This window comes from Nematolebias whitei, chromosome 14 (assembly GCF_014905685.2).
Source record: "Nematolebias whitei isolate Nwh7 chromosome 14, NemWhi1, whole genome shotgun sequence".
Classification (NCBI taxonomy): Eukaryota; Metazoa; Chordata; class Actinopteri; order Cyprinodontiformes; family Rivulidae; genus Nematolebias; species Nematolebias whitei.
The window spans coordinates 28313806-28334329 of record NC_056511.1 but is presented as its reverse complement, the minus strand read 5'-3'; positions in this window follow the sequence as shown (position 1 = coordinate 28334329).

Below are 20524 nucleotides of genomic sequence, written 5' to 3'. Positions count from 1 at the left end.
CCCCCCCCAAATATAGGTGGATCTGCGGTGGAAGTGGTCTTCAGCTACAAGTATGTGGGTTTGCACCTGAACGACAACCTCAGCTGGGGCAACAACACTACCAGGCTGATCAAGAAAGCTCATCAGATACTCTACTTCCTCTGGCGGCTGAGGCGAACTGGTCTGGGAAGCTCAGTCCTCACCTCCTTCAACAGGTGTGCAGTGGAGAGCATCATGTGCTCCAGCATCGACGTGTGGCATGGAGGCTGCACAGCTGCAGAAAGAAAAGCTTTGCAGAGAGTGATGAAGGCTGCACAGAAGTCTGTTGGAATCAGCCTCCCCACCATCATGGTACATATTCTAGAACAACAGTCAGAGTAATGTTATGAACTGTTATTGAAATATGCATGGTGTCCAACTGAGTGGACAGTTGATCAATTATAATTTTCTTCCAATATAAAGTCAATACTTGGAAAACATGTCAACAGCATTAATCTTTAGTTGTTACTTGATGCTGCCATGTTTTTTTTAGCTGCAATAATTTTCTACTGTAGAAGGACTGACAGGATATTGCCAAGCTACTTGACAGGTTTTATTAACTGTCAGCAATCTTGGAATTGAAAAAAAAAAAAGAACGTGCAAGGGATGGACAGCAGATGGCAGTGTATTTTATGATGCGTTAGTGTCCACTACACTGCTCTATGCGCAATAATAAACACAAAAACTCATACATATACAAGAAAATGGCTTTTAACATAGCTGTCCACTACGGTGACCACTATTGATTTATAATGTAGCTGTTTTTGTTTTCTTTTTATTTAATTTAGTTAATTTATTTTTCATTTTATATGCTTTTATATACTGTCTATTTTTGTCTGTATCTCATATCTCTCTTGTAAATGAGTCCTCGTGGCTGCATAAAAAAAGGTTGAATGCAAATAGAACAGTGTTTTCAAAGGATTTTAAGAGAGCTCAACGTAAATAAAGTTAAATATTTTGAAAAGTTGTTTTTCTTCTTCTTTCGGCTGCTCCCTTCTTCAGGTTGACCATAGCAAACAAATTTGCATGAATGCATAATTATTTTTAAGCTGGATGCCCTTCCTAACACAACCACAGACCATCGAGCTACCACAGCCCTCTGTGTGGAGCAGAGACCTGACATCTAGTGTGCCCATGGAAGCAGATGGTGGGGATTAAGGGCCTTGCTCAATGGTCCAGAGTGGGGCAAATGAGGGTGGAGGCAGGTGTGGGTGCTTCACCTTTCCACCCACATTTTGATCTTGTCGGTAAGAGGAGTTGAATTGAGGACCTTCCGATCACAGGTGCACTTTTTCAAACCTCTGGGCCACCACGCCCCTGAAAAGTATAAAAGTTACAAAAAACACAAGTCATATTTCCTTAAAGAGCTCAATGTTTTAATAAAAGAATGGCTAAAATAACACAAAGACTGGTTAGCAGTTAGACTGAAAATCTTGTAAAGAAAGATAAATAAGAGGAAAACAGCAGAATTAAGTGTTTGGAGATCTTAGTGTTCATTCTGACTCAGCATTCATACAGTTACGAGTGTCACATGACTTCAGAGTGTCACATGACTCAGCACATTCTTTGACAACAGCAAAGCAAAAGGAAGCATTGCCGTGGTGCCAGGTTTAACGTTGAAACCCCAGATGGCCGTCATGGCCCCGAGCTCTTCGCTTTTACATCAGTGACACAAAAACATGCTCACATCATTCTTTCCTTCTTCATTAAACAAAGCCTTCCTTGTCTCCTCACACTGCTCACTTTAAATATGTGATTAAATTTTAATGCAGCACCTCTGCTGTGACCCGCAGGCACAATCTGTCTCTTACCATAAAACAATGGACAAATTATTATTCATTCAACTTTTATTTAGACAGGTAAATCCCATTGAGCCTCGAGGACTCATTTACAAGAGAGACCTGATTTAATGATTTGATTATGCATTGAAAAAGTGAAAGCCTTTGTTATAGAAATAAAGAATTGATCTGAAGCTACACAAATACCAGTAAAAAAGATTTTCATAAAGTTTATACATGTAGGTAGACTTTATTTGAGTCAGTCAAATGTGAAACATCCATCTATCCATCATCTTCCACTTGTTCCAAAGTCAGGGCTCAGGGGCAGCAGCTTGAGCAGGGAGGTCCAGACATCTCTTTCCACAACCACCTCTTCCAGCTCTTGTGGGAGGTCTCCAAGGCTTTCCCAAACCAACTGAGAGATGTAGTCTCTCTACAGTGTCCTGGGTCTTCCCCGGGGCATTCTCCCAGTCAGACATGCCCGAAGCAAAGCACCTCCCTAGGGAGGAGTCCAGGAAGCATCTTTACCAGATGCCTGATCCACCTCAACTGCCTCCTCTGATGTGGAGGAGCAGCGGTTCTACTCCAAGTCTCTTCCGGATAACTGAACTTCTTACCCTATCGCTAAGGGAGAGTTCAGCTACCCTGCGGAGGAAACTCATTTCAACCGCCTGTATATGCAGTCTCATTATTTCGGTTGCTACCCTAAATTCGTGGCCAGTGTTCGAGGGTAGGAACATAGACCACCTGGTAAACAGAGTGCTTTGCCTTACAGTTCAGCTCCCTCTTCACCACAACGGACCAGACAGAGTCCACAATACTGCAGATGCTGCACCAGTCCATCTGTCAATCTCACGTTCCATTCTGCTCTCACTCGTGAACAAATCCCTAAGATACTTGAACTCCTCCACTTGAGGCAGAACCTCACCTTTGACCTGAAGGGAGCAATCCACCCTTTTCTGACTGAGGATTATGGCCTCAGATTTGGAGCTGCTGATTCTCATCCCATTCATTTCACACTCGGCTGCAAACTATTCCAGTGAGAACTGAAGATCACGGCATGATGACGCCAACAGAATCACATCAATCAATCAATCAATCACTCAATCAATCAATCAAACTTTATTCATAGAGCCCTTTCCAGCAGCCAAAAGGTGCACAAAGTGCTGCACAATACAGAAGTTAAAAACAAACAAGAATAAAAAATCAGCCAGTTAAAAACAAAAACCATTAAAACATAGCAAGATTGTCAAAGACCTACTAGGTATTAAAAGCCTGCCTGAATAAAAAGGTTTTAATATTAGATTTAAAATGCTCCATGTCGGTGATGGAGCGCAAGTCCATCAACTGGCAATACTAGAGAAGGAATTCTGAGGCCACTGAACAGGACTTCCTCTACCCCCTAGCTGCATCGAGATATTCTGTCCATAAAAGTTATGAACATAATTGGTGAGAATGGGCAGCCCTGGCGGACTCCAACTCCCAGCTTGAAAGGATCCAACTACTACCAGCAATGTGAACCTAACTCTTGCACCACTTGTATAAGGACTGAACAACCCATTGCAATGGGGCCTCAATACCATACTCACAGAGCACCCCACCCAGTGTACTTTGAAGAACATGATTAAAAGCCTTTGGCAAGTCCACAAAACACATGTAGACTGGATGGGCAAACTCCAATGATCCCTCGAGGACACTAGTTAGTGTAAAGTGTGTCAGATGTTTAGTTACTCTTCTGCCTCCATTAGTGGTAATGATACATGTAACAAATGTAGTCTTATGGTAGCTTTGGAGGAGAGGCTGTCTGAACTGGAAGCTCGGCTCCGCGCTGTAGAAAAACCAGTAGCTAGCCAGGTCCCCTTAGACAGCGTGGAATCACAGAGGCTAGCTCCCGTTAGCAGTCCTCCAGCAGACCCCGAGCAACCGGGACCCCAGGCTGGCTGGGTGACGGTCCGGAGCAAGCATATTGCTAAGGCCCCAGTTCACCACCGACCCGTTCACAATTCTAATCAATTTTCCTCGCTCAGTGACACACCCGCTGAGAATCAGACCCTGGTTATTGGAAACTCCATAGTCCAAAATGTGGCTTTAGGGACTCGAGCGGCCATAGTCAAATGCATTCCGGGGGCCAGAGTGGGCGACATATAGAATCTTATCTGAAACTGCTGACTAAGGCTAAGGCTAAATACAGTAAGATTGTTATTCACGTCGGCGGTAATGACACCCTGTTACGCCAATCAGAGGTCACTAAAATTAATGTTGCTTCAGTGTGTGACTTTGCTAAAACCATGTCGGACTCCGTAGTTTTCTCCGGCCCCCTCCCCAACCTGACCAGCGATGACATGTTTAGCCGTATGTCGTTGTTTAACCTCTGGGTGTCCAGGTGGTGTTCTGACAATGACGTGGGCTACATAGATAACTTGAGTTCTTTCTGGGGAAAACTTGGTCTGATGCGGAGAGATGGCATCCATCCCACTTTGGATGGAGCCGCTCTTCTTTCTAGAAATATGGCTGATTTTGTTTATCCCCCAAATTATTGACAACCCAGGGTCCAGTCCAGGAAGCAGAGTTGTAGTCCTCCACACCTCTCTGCTGCTTCTCCTCTGTTACCCACCCACACCCCCATTGAAACAGTGTCAACTCGCCCGTGGCTCAAATTAAATAACCCAAAAATCTGCTCTAAAAATATAAACGATAAAAATCTTATTCAAATAAACACAGTTACTTTAAAATCATAAAATCATTAAATGTGGATTATTGAACATCAGAGCTCTTTCCTCTAAATCCCTGTTGGTTAATGAACTGATAACTGATCATCATATTGATTTATTCTGTCAGAGAGAAACTTGGCTACAACAGGAGGATTTTCTTAGTATAAATGAATCCACTCCTGTTAATTATTTAAACTTTCATGTTCCTAGAACAACTGGCCGAGGTGGAGGAGTAGCTTCTATTTTTCAGTCAGGATTATTGATTGATGCCAAACCAGTTATTGGTTATGATGCTTTTGAATTGCTGTCCCTCAGTCTTTCTCATCCAAAATGGAAATCAGAAAAGCCACTTTTACTAGTTGTTATATATCGTCCACCAGGCGCTTACTCTCAGTTTTTGTCTGAATTCTCAGAATTCTTAACTGACTTACTATTAAATACTGATAAAATCATCATAATGGGTGATTTCAATATTCATGTGGATGTTGAGAGTGATAGCTTAGGCATAGCCTTTAATAATTTAATAGACTAATTTGGTTTTACCCAAAACTTCCGCACATCTACTCATTCTTATCATCACACTCTTGATTTAGTTCTGACCTATGGTATAGAGAATAAGGACTTAGTAATAGTTCCTCAAAATCCTATTCTGTCCGACCATTTTTAAATGACCTTAGAGTTTACATTAAATGACTACACAGTCACTGAGAGTAAATTTCATCTCAGCAGGTGCTTATCAGAAAATGCTGTAACCAAATTTAAACAATCTCTTCCATCAATGTTTTCCTCTGTCTTGCAGAGTAATGCATAACAGAACAGTCACTTAGATTCTTACAACTTCAATGCAAACTTCACTTGATAAAATTGCTCCACTGAAAAAGAAAGTAATCAATCAGAGGAAACTGGCTCCTTGGTTCGTTTCTGAGTTATGTACTTTAAAGCAGGCATCTAGAAACCAGGAGAGAAAATGGCGCTCTACTAATGTTGAAGAATTTTATTTAACTTGGAAAGATAGTCTGCTAACATATAAAAAAGCTCTCCGTAACGCTAGAACTTTATATTACTCATCTTTAATAGAGGAGAATAAAAATAACCCTAGGTTTCAGTTTAGTACTATTGCTAGACTAATTAAAAGTCCCATTTCTGTTGAACCATGTGTCCCTACAACTATAAGTAGTGATGACTTCACGAGACTCTTTATAAATAAAATTATATCAATTAAAGATAAGATTCAAACCATCCTTCCTTCTACAAACCGGATTCCAAAAAAGTAGGGACACTAAACAAATTGTGAATAAAAACTGAATGCAATGATGTGGAGGTGCCAACATCTAATATTTTATTCAGAATAGAACACAAATCACAGATCAAAAGTTTAAACTGAAAGAATGTATCATTTTAAGGGAAAAATCTGTTGTTTCCAAATTTCATGGCGTCGACAAATCCCAAAAAAGTTGGGACAAGTCCATTTTTACCACTGTGTGGCATCCCCCTTCTTCTTACAGCAATCAACAGATGTCTGCGGACAGAGGAGACCAGTTTCTCAAGTTTAGAAATAGGAATGCTCTCCCATTCATGTCTAATACAGGCCTCTTAACCGTTCAATCGTCTTGGGCCTTCTTTGTCGCACCTTCCTCTTTACGATGCGCCAAATGTTCTCTTAGGTGAAAGATCTGGACTGCAGGCTGGCCATTTCAGTACCCGGATCCTTCTCCTATTTAGCCATGATGTTGTGATTGCTGCAGAATGTGGTCTGGCATTATAGTGTTCACAAATGCAGGGTCTTCCCTGAAAGAGATGACGTCTAGATGGGAGCATATGTTGTTCTAGAACCTGAACATAGTTCTCTGCATTAATGATGCCTTTCCAGACATGCAAGCTGCCCATGCCACAAGCGCTCATGCAACCCTATACCATCAGTGATGCAGGCTTCTGAACGAATCGTTGATAACAACTTGGGCTATCCTTGTCCTCTCTGGTCCGGATGACATGGCGTCCCAGTGTTCCATAAAGAACTTCAAATCGTGACTCATCTGACCACAGAACAGTCTTCCATTTTGCCACACTCCATTTTAAATGACCCCTGGCCCAGTGCAAACGTCTGAGCTTGTGGAGCTTGCTTAGAAATGGCTTCCTCTTTGCACTGTAGAGTTTCAGCTGGCAACGGCGGATGGCACGGTGGATTGTGTTCACTGAAAATGCTTTCTGGAAGTATTCCTGAGCCCATTCTGTTATTTCCTTGACAGTGGAATTCCTGTTTGAGGTGCAGTGACGTTTAAGGGCCCAGAGATCACGAGCATCCAGTAAAGTTTTACGGCCTTGACCCTTAAGCACAGCGATTGTTCCAGATTCTCTGAATCTTTTGATGATATTATGCATGGTTGATGATGATAACTTAAAAGTCTTTGCTATTTTACGCTGGGTAACACCATTCTGGTATTGTTGCACTATCTTTCTGAGCAACAATGGTGGAATTGGTGATCCTCTTACCATCTTGGCTTCTGAGAGACACTGACACTCTGAGAAGCTCTTTTTATACCCAATCATGTTGTCAATTGACCTAATTAGTGTTTATTGGTCTTCCAGCTGTTTGTTATATGCTCAATTTCCTTTTTCCAGCCACTTATTGCTACTTGTCCCAACTTTTTTGGTTTTTGTTGACACTGTGAAATTTTGAATCAACATATTTTTCCTTTAAAATGTTACATTTACTCAGATTAAACTTTTGATCTGTCATCTATGTTCTATTACAAATAAAATATTGACATTTGCCATCTCCACATCATTACATTCAGTTTTTATTCACAATTTGTTTAGTGTCCCACTTTTTTGGAATCCGGTTTGTACTATCTCTAGTCCCCTGCCAAATGAGGTAACTTTAAAAATTTCACTAGAGCCTGATTTATGTTTGGACAGTTTTCATCCTGTTGAGCTCTCTGAATTGTCAAAAATAATAACCTCATCCAAACCATCCACATGTCTGCTAGATCCCATCCCAACCAGACTGTTTAAAGAGGTATTTCCCCTAATTAATGCCCACGTTTTGGATCTACTTAATTGATCTTTAGTGGATGGTTATGTACCACAGCGATTTAAGGTTGCTGTAAATAAACCTTTACTTAAGAAGTCTGATCTTGATTCAGAAATTCTGGCCAACTATAGACCTATATCTAATCTAACTTTCATCTCAAAAATTCTAGAGAAAATAGTTGCAGGTCAGTTGCGTGAACATCTACAAAGAAATAATCTGTTTGAAGAGTTTCAGTCAGGGTTTAGAGCTTATCATAGCACAGAAACAGCACTAGTAAAAGTCACTAATGATATTCTCATGGCCTCAGACAATGGACTTGTGTCTATACTGGTCCTGTTAGACCTCAGTGCTACATTTGATACAGTTGATCACAATATTTTACTACAGAGACTTTAATATGATTTTGGGATTACAGAGACGGCTCTAAAATGGTTTAAATCATATCTATATGATAGATTCCAGCGTGTAAATTTAAATAATAAATCTTCTTCATAAACCAAAGTTAGTCATGGAGTTCCTCAAGGCTCAGTGCTTGGGCTAATACTCTTTACTTTATATATGTGGGAAGCTGTGTCAGGGAATTGGAGCAGCTGTTATCAGGACTGTGATCTTCCTGGCAGCACTCATGAATGGTGGGAATCATCTGCAGAAGCTGTGAGCTCAACTTTTGGAGTAAAGGATCAATTTGGCTGTTTTGGAGTTTCCATCAGAGAATATGTACAGCAAGACTTTAAAGGCAGAAACAACAATTCACTATTTCTGCCTGACCCAAACTGTGGCCTTGATGCCGGACTTATCTCAACTCCTCCTGGAATGTTTGGAAAACAACAAACATGCTTTGACTGTTTCCTCACCCCTCCCTTCCCCAAGACCGTAGACATGTGACAGAACCTAAACTGAGCTGATGATGAATGTCACCTCTTATCTGGACAATGGCTGAGGGGGGGGCTCTGGACTATGCTACGACTTTCCCTTAAAAATTCAATGTTTTCACCGGCCTGTATATACATGTATAACGTCTGTTTATGTTGCTTTGCTGCGGTAGGATTTTTTGATGCCTCAAATTGTGCCCTGTCTAGGACATGGTGTGAGAGATCTTTTTTTATACCGTCTCTCCTCATGTTTTCTTTCCTTTTCTCATTTAAGCAAAATATTATTCTGAATAAGAATAAGAAGGCCGTGCTAATTATTTATAGCCGCAGCTTCGTGCACTCCGCCCCTCTTCGGACGAATGTACGTACATATTCGCGTTGTATCTCGGTGCAATGCCAATAAAGTTTATTCTGATTATGATTCTGATATGCTTCCATTAGGTAAAGTTATTAAACAGCATGGGATAAATTTCCATTGTTATGCTGATGACACAATTATATTTGTCCATTAAACCCAATGAATCCAATCAGCTACTTAGACTACAAGCATGTCTTAAAGACATAAAAACCTGGATCACCCTTAATTTTCTCCTGTTAAACACAGACAAAACTGAGGTTTTGGTTTTTGGACCTGAGCACCTTATGAATTAATTTTTCAGTCTTTCTCCCTCCCTATTTTCCTAACAGAGCACTTCGCTCTCAGGCTGCAGGTTTACTTGTGGTTCCTAGAATTTACAAAAACACAATGGGAGGCAGATCTTTCAGTTATCAGGCTCCTCTCTTGTGGAACCAACTTCAAATCTCTGTCCGTGAGGCTGACACATTATCCAGTTTTAAAACTAGGCTTAAGACTTTCCTTTTTGCTAAATCCTATAGTTAGGGTCGGCTTGGGTTTCCTGAGCTGTCCCTTAGTTATGCTGCTATAGGCTTAAACTGCTGGAGGACAAACTGACCACAATTTTCACTCTACTACTGTCTTTACTTACTCTGCTGAACCTGGTTTGTATTTGTAATTATTTTTTCTATCCTTAACATGTGTTTTTTTTGTCTTTCAGATACACCTGGACCTATACCTGGACCTACCATTCTGTGTTCGTCTGTCTCTCCTTCCTTTTCTCTCAACCAGCTGGTCAAAGCAGATGGCCGCTTGTCCTGAGCCTGGTTCTGCTGGAGATTTCTTCCTTTTAAAAGGGAGTTTTTCCTTTCCACTCTTGCCACTGTGTTTGCTCAGGATGGGAGACTGCAATGAAGCCAAGATTCAAATTGTCTGCTGGATTCCTTAGATAGAGAACTTTACTAATTAGCTTTTATGTATGTGAATGTTTCTCTAAAGTGCCCTGAGACAACTTTGTTGTGATTTGGCGCTATATAAATAAACTGAATTGAATTGAATTAAAGAGCTGGTCCAGTGTTTCATGGTCAGGAGGGAAAACGCATTGTTTCTCCTGGATTTGAGGTTCGACAAATGATCAGACTCGTTTCTCCAGTATCCCTGAATAGACCTTACTAGGGAAGCTAAGGAGAGTTATGCCCCTTTAAGTGGAGCACACTCTCTGATCCCCCTTATTGAAGAGGGAACCACCAACCTAGTCTGCCAATCCAGTCGCACTGCCTCCCGATGTCCATGATATGCTGCAAAGACGTGTCAACCAAGACAGACCCAAAACAACCAGAGCTTTAAGGAAATTAGGGCAAATTTCATCCACCCCTGGAGTCCTGCTGCTGTGGACCTTTTTAACTACCTAGGCAACCTCAGCCACAGTTATGGACAGACCAACCCCCAAAGTTCCCTGACTCTGCTTCCTCCATGGAAAACGTGCCGGTGGGATTGAGAATGTCAGAGAAGTATTCCTTTCACATCCCGATGGCATCACTGGTTGAGGTCAACAGCACCCCACCTTCACTAAATACAGTGTTAGTAAAAAGTTGCTTTCCTTTCCTCAGCTGCCTGATAGTTTGTCAGAATCTCCTCAGAGCTTACTGAGAGTCTCTGTCCAAGGCCTCAACAAATTCCTCCCACATCCAAGCTTTTGCCTCAGCAACAGCCAAGGCTGCGGACCTCTTGCACTCCTCAACTGCCTCTGGAGTCCCTTCAGCCAACAAGGCTTGACAGAACTCCTTCTTTAGCTTGACAGCCCGGGGTGTCCACCACCAAGTTCAAGGATGGCCATGGCAAGAAGTACCGACAACCTTGCTGCCACAGCTCAAGGCAGGTCCTTCAACAAATGAGATGCAGATGTTCTTCTGTCAGGCGTTCACAGCGAACCCTCACTACATGTTTGGGTCTACCAGGTCTGTCCGGCATTGTCCCCCACCATCTGACCCAACTCACTACCAGGTGGTGATCAGTTGACAGCTCAGCTCCTCTCTTTACCTGAGTGTTTAAAACAAATGGTAGCAAATCAGATAACACAACAACAAAGTCAATCATCAACCTAGGCTCTAGGTCCTAGGGCATCCTGGTGCCAAGTGCAGTCATGGATGCCCTTATGTTCAAACATGGTGTTTGTGATAGACAAACTAGCACATAAGTCTAACAATAGAACACTGCTCAAGTTCAGATTAGAGAGGCTGTTCCTCCCAGTCACGTCCCTCCAGGCCACACTGTCATTACCCACATGCGCATTGAAGTCTGCCAGAAGAAAAAAGGAGTCCCCAGTTGGTGGACGTTCCTGCCAAGGACTCCAAGATGGCCATAAACTCTGACCTGCTGTTTAGCACGTAGGCACAAACAACTGTCAGAGCCAGTCGCCTCACCCGAAGGCACAGAGAAGCTACCCCCTCATTTACCGGGGAAAACTCCAATACACAGGCTCGAAGTCAGGGGGCTAAATGTAGACCCACACCAGCTCTGTGTCTCTCACCTTGGGCGACTCCAGAGTGGAAAATGGTCAAGCCCCTCTCAAGGAGATTGGTTACGGAGCCCATGTTGTGTGTTGAGGTGAGCCCAACTATAGCCTGTACCTCTCAACCTCTCGCACAAGCTCAGGCTCCTTCTCTGCTAGAGAGGTTACTTTCCATGTTCCAAGAGCCAGCTTTGGTAAGCCACAGTCAGAGTGCCAAGACCCCTTCAGCCACTGCCTATGGCATCATGCACTTTACTCATATGGCCCCTCCTGCAGGTGGTGGGCCAACAGGAAGGCAAACCCATGTTACTCGTTCAGACTGAGCCTGACAGGGCCCCATAGGTAGAGACCCGGTCACCAGGTGCTCACCAACGAGCCCCTCCCCCAAGCCTGGCTCCAGAGTGGGGACCTGGTAAGCCACATCCAGGCAAAGGACACTGAGCTCCTTGTTTGTTTCTATCCATAACAGTCTTCTGAATTGCTCTTTGTCTGGCCTGTCACCTAGGACAAATCTGCCTTGGGAGACCCAACCAGGGGCAATTGTAATGACCCCTGACAGCATAGCTCCTATGAGCACTGAGGCGCACAAACTCCTCCACCACAATAAGGAGGCAATTCAAGGAGGAGCCAATTGTGAAGCATCACATTTACTGTAGATTAATGGTTGTGTCATCATTGTGTAGTTGTTTTTTCTCTCTTCAGCACTAATTTGCATTTTTAAAAATACTGTATCTACCCAGCATTGTACAATGATGTTATACAATATTAATTAAATGAAATTAAAACATGACAATCCAAAGCTAGTAATGATGATTTGTTTTAGTATTGTTAAGGAAACTGAACTATTTCTGTAGTTGAACACAAAATAATTGATGAGGGCTGTTTGTGTGTGTGTGTTTGCCATTTATCTGTGTATTTGGTATCCCCGATATCAATTATTTTGCAACTAGTTTAGAACTACTCTGTATTAGTTGAGGCTGTGGTCACACTCAACTTGCACTAGTTAAACTAAACCTCTAACTTGGTAACCCTTCTGTTGCCGCTTGTGGTAGAGAAACTGGAGGTGTCACCGTTGGACCATGACTTTTGTTCAACTAGTTGGTGAAGAATTTTTACTAGTTAACCAAAGTGCTGCACTAGCAGCCACCAAAAAACCCAAATATTTGACTTTGTGATACACTACTGGACTAAACTAGTTGACTATGTTCTTGTCCAATTAACTAGTCAATATGAATTCATTCTACTTGTGAAATGTGCACATTTGTCATCCAATGCAACTTAACTTTAACTGTTCCAATAGTAAAGACCTAAATGTTCCCCAGTCGAGTTGAATCATTTTTTAACATTGTTAGTTAACTTTTATAATCTAAAATCACAATTAATTTACTAGTGGGCCTGTGATTTATAATAATTAACTAATAACTAATTAACTAATAATAATAATAATAATAACTAATTAACTAATAATTAACTTTTTGGGATTTTCTAATCCCAAAAAGTCTCTAGTGTACATTTGTAACTATGTTTGACTTCACATATTAACAAGAAAAACTCAAACTACACAGTAGATGAACACTTAACTGGGCTTTTTTCTTTCTAGCTAACTAGCAGGGCTAAAAACTATCTACTAGTCTATTGATGTGCCTAACATGTTTGAACTAGTAAGACCAAAAACATATTTGACTAATCAACTAGTCATCATTCTGGGCTTTAAGGTCAGCTAGTCATGCTATTGCATTAAAAAGCCAACTTAGTTGGGATTTGGGGGCTACTAACGCAATGCGCTGGTTGCTTAGTGTAGCTTCTGCTCCAACAATTTCAGCAAAAAGGATCACTAGTAGGAGTGCTTCTCAACTACTGCCACAAGCTGAGCTATTGCATCCAAATGTGCAACTAATGCAACATTGTTTCAAATCTTGTGGCATTTTGATACCAGGGATGTTGACTAAATAGCTTGCCACAAATGTGTAGTGCGCTGTTTCATGTCTCATTCAGTCATGTCGTTATTCTGGGCTGCTGGGAGGAGGCCCCACTGATCTAAGAGGAAATCCACTAATTGGACCTGAAACTAATGGAGGAAGAGCAAAGCAAAGAAGGAAAGGAGGAAAGAGGGGCAAAGAACAGAGAACTAATGAAAAGAGGCAATTTGACCTGTTGCTGTTTGTTGGTTTGACGTTTGCTGGAGCAAAGAATACAGAATAAAAGGATGTGTAGATACGAAGGAAGTGATAGAGACAGCACTGAAAACACGAAAAGAGGAGTGAACTAGATGACAAACGGAGGAAGGATTAGAACAAGATGCTCATTGTACTTCTGTGCACAGACAGACGGATGGAGGGTATCTACAATTCCCTCACTTCGCTCTTTGACGGGAGGGCAATTGACTGCATGACCATTTCAGTGTTGGCTAATATTGATCAGCTATAGCAGCCATCTTGAACTAGGTTCACTCCAGTGGTGTAGTCTATATTTTTGGAGCAGGCATACTGTGCTTAGAAAACAAAGTACACCAATTAGTACAATGTAATTGTTAATTTATTTTGATTTTTAAGCATATTTAACATTTACAAATTTCTCTGATGCTTATATTTGAATAAATGTACAACAAACTTTGTACAACAGTTGGCTTTGTATAGAAAACATGTTATAGAATTTATAAAACAGTATCAAAGCAAAACATGTTCAAGTATTAAGTAGTAAGTACAGAAGTATTAATTATCCCAAAAAACGTGTTGAACCAACTCAATGTGTCTATAAAATGTTCCATATGTGATGACAATTACACAAGTCCACATTGGCTCGTGTCACTGGGCACTTTAAGTGGGTATAATGAAATTCCCAAGCTTTTCAAGTGGGTATACTCCGTATACTCGTGTATCACATAGACTACGCCACTGGTTCACTACAAAAATGAAACCGTTTAGAAGTGCATCCAACATGCCGCATGATAAATCATAGCCAAAAGAAAGGATTGTAGACAAATATTTGCACTGCCGTGTTCGTTCAGGGAGCCAGCAGCTAGCTACATGAAGCCCATTTTCACCACATCTTTCTTTACACTCCAGTTGAATCTTGTTTGGTTTGGCAAAACACTGTGTTCAACATCAGAAAGGCCTCTGACAAACAGCTCTACTCCCGCCTCCGCTCACTTTGCTCTAAAATTGCACAGGCACACTGCCTGAAATGGTCCAGAATGTGAAAAACTGGCAGAGTCAAAATATGTTCATCATGTGGGAGTCAAAGAAGCATAATTTTATCTGAAAATGAGGACAAGCAAAATGGATGTCCTATAAGTGAACATCTAAAAAAAGATCAGAGCTGCCATATTCCTTCTGGTGTTTGTTTTTAAATGACAAATTTTACCAGAAATAACACAATCTTTTATTCATTCAAGAATGCACAAACATACATGAGCAAAAAGAAAAACTCCAAGGCTGATGCATTGTTTAATCAAAAACAGTTTAATCATCTTCCAAATACAGTATAATACATCTCCGGGGAAAAAAAGAATAATTTAGGCAGGCTTCTATTTAGTCTATTAAATTGAATGAATATTGAAATTAACTCAACTTGTGAGTCATTGGATAAAGATGAGCCAAGGGCCTCGTCAAATTGAATGCTCACATTTTTAACCTAAACATTGTGTGGAGTTGAAGTTTCTTTAGGTCTACATTTGTAATAATAAACACAAGAATCTAGATTTGCAGACATGTCAAGATAACTATCCTTTAGTGCCTTCAGCCCGTTTCACTGTGAAAGATTGTTCAAGCATCCATTTTTGTTCACATTTTCATCTGTAAAATCGTTTAAATCCATAAGCAGAAAGTTTAACACTTGAAAATGTGAATTGTCTGTGAAACTGCAGTGCGATAGGACTGAATAACTTTCCTGAAATTTGCTGATGAAGCCAAAAAAAGAAGAGAAACAAGGACCAGAAGGACAGACAGAAGGAGCTGTCACGAATCACGTTCCATAGATTATATTTTTTGTCACCCTGATCACCCTTTAAAGTTTGCAATAGATCTTTTCTGTAAGTTTCATTTATTCTGTCCACTCAGGTAATGTTTGTTTATAGATACGTGAGTTTTAGTTTGTCTTCTTTGCATGCTGGTTGAGGGTGATGTCACGGTTTTATTTTTGTCTTCACTGCAGCCAGCAGCAGCTGATTGAACTCAACTGGCTGCACCTGTCTCTCTCACCCTTTAAAAGCTGCACTCTTTCTCCTCTTTGGTGCCCGGTAGTTGAAAACAGTTCACTGTAAGTAGATACTTTGCGTTACTCATCCTGCCTTGTCCCCCCCTTAGCCTTTCATGTCCCCTTGTCATAGTTTACCTGTCTCCTCGTTCCTGTCCCTCTTCTGGTTCCTGTCCTTCCCTCTTGGCTTGACCTCCCGGCTCCTGAACCCACGACTTACCTGGACATCGTCTTTCGCTCGAACCATTGGATTACCACGTCTTCTGTCTTTGGTTCTGACCTTTTGCCTGCACGACTACACCTCCTCGTCTTCTCCTCCGGTACCTCCTGTCATCTGCTCTCCGGTTTTGGACCCAGGCTTGTGTGACCACGTCTCTGCGCTCAACGGACTCACCACCCACCTGTCGCTGCGGCCAGCTGCAGCCCCTCACCGGACTCAACCTCTCCTGCAGTGGTCCAGATCAGTTTGGACTTCGTTACTCTCCAAAACCCCCAGGATCATCTGAGACTGTTAGTGGTCCTTCTTATTTGACTTTTCTGCTCCCCATAATCTCCTGCATGACCACTAACTGATTTCTATCTCATAGACTTGTCCCTGATCCGGAACCAGTACCAGAACCCAAACCAGCACCAGAACCGGTCCAATCTGCAATATCTCTCCTAGAAAATATATACTATTTAATTTTCTTTTGTGTGGTGATTTTGGTCCAAACTAGAAGGGGTTCGTTACAGGAGCAGCGAGAGGACACATTGTCAAAAGACAAAAGTAGCATAATGAGACCAAAACGGACTCAAAGGAAGGATAAACAATAATCACTTCAATCAATTAATCACTTCATTATTTTCAAGCAATTAGTCTTATCTTTAGCAACAGTGGTCTGGGTCAGTGCTTTCAGTAGACCATTCCAGAAACATTTAATGATCCAACAATTTTCAGTCAGGTCATCTCGACAGTTTATTTTTTTTTTGTGCTGAAACGTTTCACCTTCCATCCAGAAGGCTTCATCAGTCAAGGAAACACACAAAACTGATTCTTCCCCCAACAGCTTACTCCAAAGTGGAACAAACCAGTTATGTTGGTGCTAAGATGGTCTTTTTGGCACGCCCCTGGACTTTGTTGGTTTTAAACCAGTTTGACATGACTGTCGACAAGGGAGAGGGCCAGCACCGGAGGAGGGGGCGTGCCAAAGAGACCATCTTAGCACCAACGGATTATTAAGCATAGACTTTGTTGATTTAATGATGTTCACTGCCTACATTTTATAGTAAGCATTTATTAAGCAACCAACTGAAACATTACATCCACCCAATAGTCCACCCAAAAAACATTTTATTTAAAAAAAATCCTTGAATCTACAAATTGCAAATTCATATTAATAGAAATAGGATGAGAAGTTCAGTCATCCAAGTGAGACTCGGAGTAGAACTGCTACTCCTCCACGTCGAGAGGAGCCAGTTGAGGTGGTTCGGGCATCTGGTAAGGATGCCCCCTGGGCACCACCCTAGGGAGGTGCTTTGGACATATCTGACTAGGAGGATACCCCGGGGAAGATCCAGGAAATTCTGGAGAGACTGTCTCTCGGTTGGCCTGGGAACACCTTGGAATCCTCCCAGAAGAGCTGGAAGATATGGCTGTGGAAAGAGATGTCTGGGCCTCTCTGCTCAAGCTGCTGCCCCTGTGACCCGACTTTGGAATAAGCAGAAGATAATGGATGGATAGATGGATAGATATTATTAATAAAAAAAAATTCATTCAACACTTGCTCTTGTCAAGGATGGATACTTTTCCCCTCCTCTCCCTCTTCACTTTGTTTTGCTCTGTCTTGTCTGTGAAACTGCTTTAGAGCCTCTCTTCTACAAATCATCTGAATCATAATTCTGCTATGGATTTAGTCAGATGGTCCCTCAACACAATTGATAACATTTCTTCAAAGAGTAGACAGGCTTTAGGAAAGCCGACTCGCCCTGTTGGCACACGCAGCTGGATATCTCATCGACTTGGAAGACTTGATGACGTGTCGATCTCTGCTATCAATCGTGGATGTTAAGGACGCATATATAATTTGATTTATGATAACTGGTTTCCTGATTTTTGGATTCGGCTGGCTTCCTGGTCTATCAGCAAACAAAGAAGTCGTCGGCAGCAAATTTGGCCCAGGTCAGGCTGCCTGCCTTATGTGATGGCTTGGTTCATGCCTCAAGCACCCAAACTCAAAAACTTTTTGCAGGATGGATCAAATATTGAGGAATAATCTCAGGCACAGTTCAGTGGTGTGGTCATTTTATTTGGATGTTTCGGAACCAAGAGGACAGACACAGACTCAAGGTAGACATAATCAGTAAAGTTCCTCCTGTCCCCAAAACCAGGCCTGGAGTGGCCAATCGGGACGGTCTGGAGATTTCCTGGTGGGCCGGTCTGATTTGTGGGCTGCAGGGCCGGCCCTCCCTGTTTTTTTTTATTTATTTTTTTAAATTTCCAACTTTTTATTAACAATATATAAACACAGAACACACTACTGCTGCTCCTGGGCCGCTCCACCTCCACCACAGGGCCGGTGTTCAGAACACCAGCTGCAGCTCTACCCCCCCCCACACACACACACACACAAGTTGGTTCCGCTGTGCGACCTGTCAATAAATCCAGTAGGCGTGTCAGCAAATGACCAATCGGTAACCTCAATTTGTCCCCAAGGTAAACGCCTCTTACCTGCAGATATGGGGCTGCTTGCAGCCAGGACGCTATACAGTCAGAGGGGTTTGTGAAAAATCAGCAGAAAAAAATGGTTAAACGGTGTCAGTGGAGAACAAGCAATCCAGACACGTGTTACCCAGAGCGTTTAGAAGGTGGGATACAGTTTAATCATTTTCAAAAATTAAACGGAGTTTGGAAAACATATAAAAAGCCGGGGATCTACCCCATCAGCTGATCACAAGTTATAAACAGGAAGTAGCTACCACATGTTCATCTCTACGAAAGTAACTGCAGGTAAATCCTCCATTTTCTGTCATAATTACATTGTATGCTTAATGGATAAATTAAATGTTAATGCTTAATTCAGGTTATGTTTATTTGTCATATGCAGGTTAACAAGAGGTTAACAGTACAATAAAATCCAACATTTTCAGTCAGGTCATCTAGACAGTTTCTTTTTTTTTGTGCTGAAACATTTCGCATTCGGTCTGGAAGGCTTCTCCATTGCCAGTCAGTTTTGTTTTGTGTTTCCTTGACTGATGAAGTCAGTTTTGTTGTGCGTTTCCTTGACTGATGAAGCCTTCCTTTCCGAAGGCGAAACGTTTCAGCACAAAAAAAAGAAACTGTCCAGATGACCTGACTGAAAAATGTTGGATTTTATGCCTGGATAATTGAGCATGGACTTTGTTGTTTTCAACCAGTTTGACAAGACTGTCAACAAGGAAGAGGGCCGGCAATGGATGAGGGGCGTACCAAAGAGACCATCTTATCACAAGCAGAACTGGTTTGTCCCACCTTGGAGTAAGCTGTTGGGGGAAGAATCAGTTTTGTTGTGCGTTTCCTTGACTGATGAAGCCTTCCGGATCAAAGGCGAAACGTTTCAGCACAAAAAAAAAAGAAACTGTCCAGATGACCTGACAGAAAAATATTGGATTTTATACCTGGATTATTGAGCATGGACTTTGTCATTATGTGTTAAATAAAAGAAGAAATACCTCTGTCTCTGTCCCTTTCTCCTCCTGTCTCTGTCCATGCTGTCCACTTTTTCCTGCCCTTCAGGTCACAATGTGGACCAAGAACAAACTACAGAAGACTGAACTGCCTGTTCAAACAATAGCACCAAATGACTATCGTGGACATGTTTTTACTCAGGGTATATCCAAGCATTAAACAAAGTAGCATGGCAACCTGACATAGCATCACAAAAATGTCCATTGATATCATGTTTTCTGGGATGTACAATCAAAATAACATACTTCAGAGCACTGGCTGTAAAAGGTTTTATTATTAGAAGCTAATATTCATGTGTATGTTTGTCCCAGCATGTCAGCAGATGCAACAAATGCATCAATCACACAAAGCTACCATATGTGAGAACATGCTCAGGTATTCAAACAACTGTCTTTTGTGTCAATTGATTTCCAGAACAGGTTCTAATTGTGTTTCTTTTAAATGTAGCCAGTATAAAGAAATAAATTTGCCAAATTGCATGTCCTTGAGGGGGGCTGCTCCTGAAGTCTGTTGTCACCTGCTACACACTTCAAAAAATTACCCTTGGGATGAAATTAGTTTGAGCAGCATACCATTGAGAAATCTGCATATCCAGATGTATCCAGCTTAATTGAATTTTGAGGCTTTAATTGGATTACAGTGACTGTGTACCCATGGTCATAAAGCTACATGTGGTACATCAAAACTGCTGTTATATCAAACTAGAACTGGGAACGCTAATGTAGACAGTCATGGCACATAAAGCCAGCTTTAAAAAGACATGAGAAGTGATGTAATTTGTTCACTCAGACCCAGAAGGACTGGCATCAGAGTACTGTTAGATTAAAAAATATACCGACTTTATTTATCTGCATCATTTGTATGATGGGCTCCACACATGTATCTTTCTATTACAAGCTGTTCTGGTTGTACGTAGTTCCAGCACAGCTATTCCAATCAACATGACAGAATGTGCGCACGGACCTGACAGTGAATGCTGCCAATTACCATCTGCCATATGTTACACACTTTTTTTGCTGAGGAAAATACAGTAAAATTTAAATTGTTTGTTAATCAACAACTAAGGTGGCTGCCACATCCAATCAACCATACAAAAATAGGCTTTTACGTACACTATACGTTTTATAGAACATATAGAGTATGTTATAGCTCTGTATGCTCTATGGTAAATGGACTGTACTTATATAGCGCCTTTCTATCTTATCGAGATACTCAAAGCGCTTTACACTACAATCTGTGTCCTCATTTACCCATTCATACAGCACTCTACTAGATCTCTACAAAGCTAATTGAACAAATCATTCTAAAGAGACTAATCAGAGCTTTATCACATTCATACACCGATGGGACACACGTCGGAGGCAACGAGGG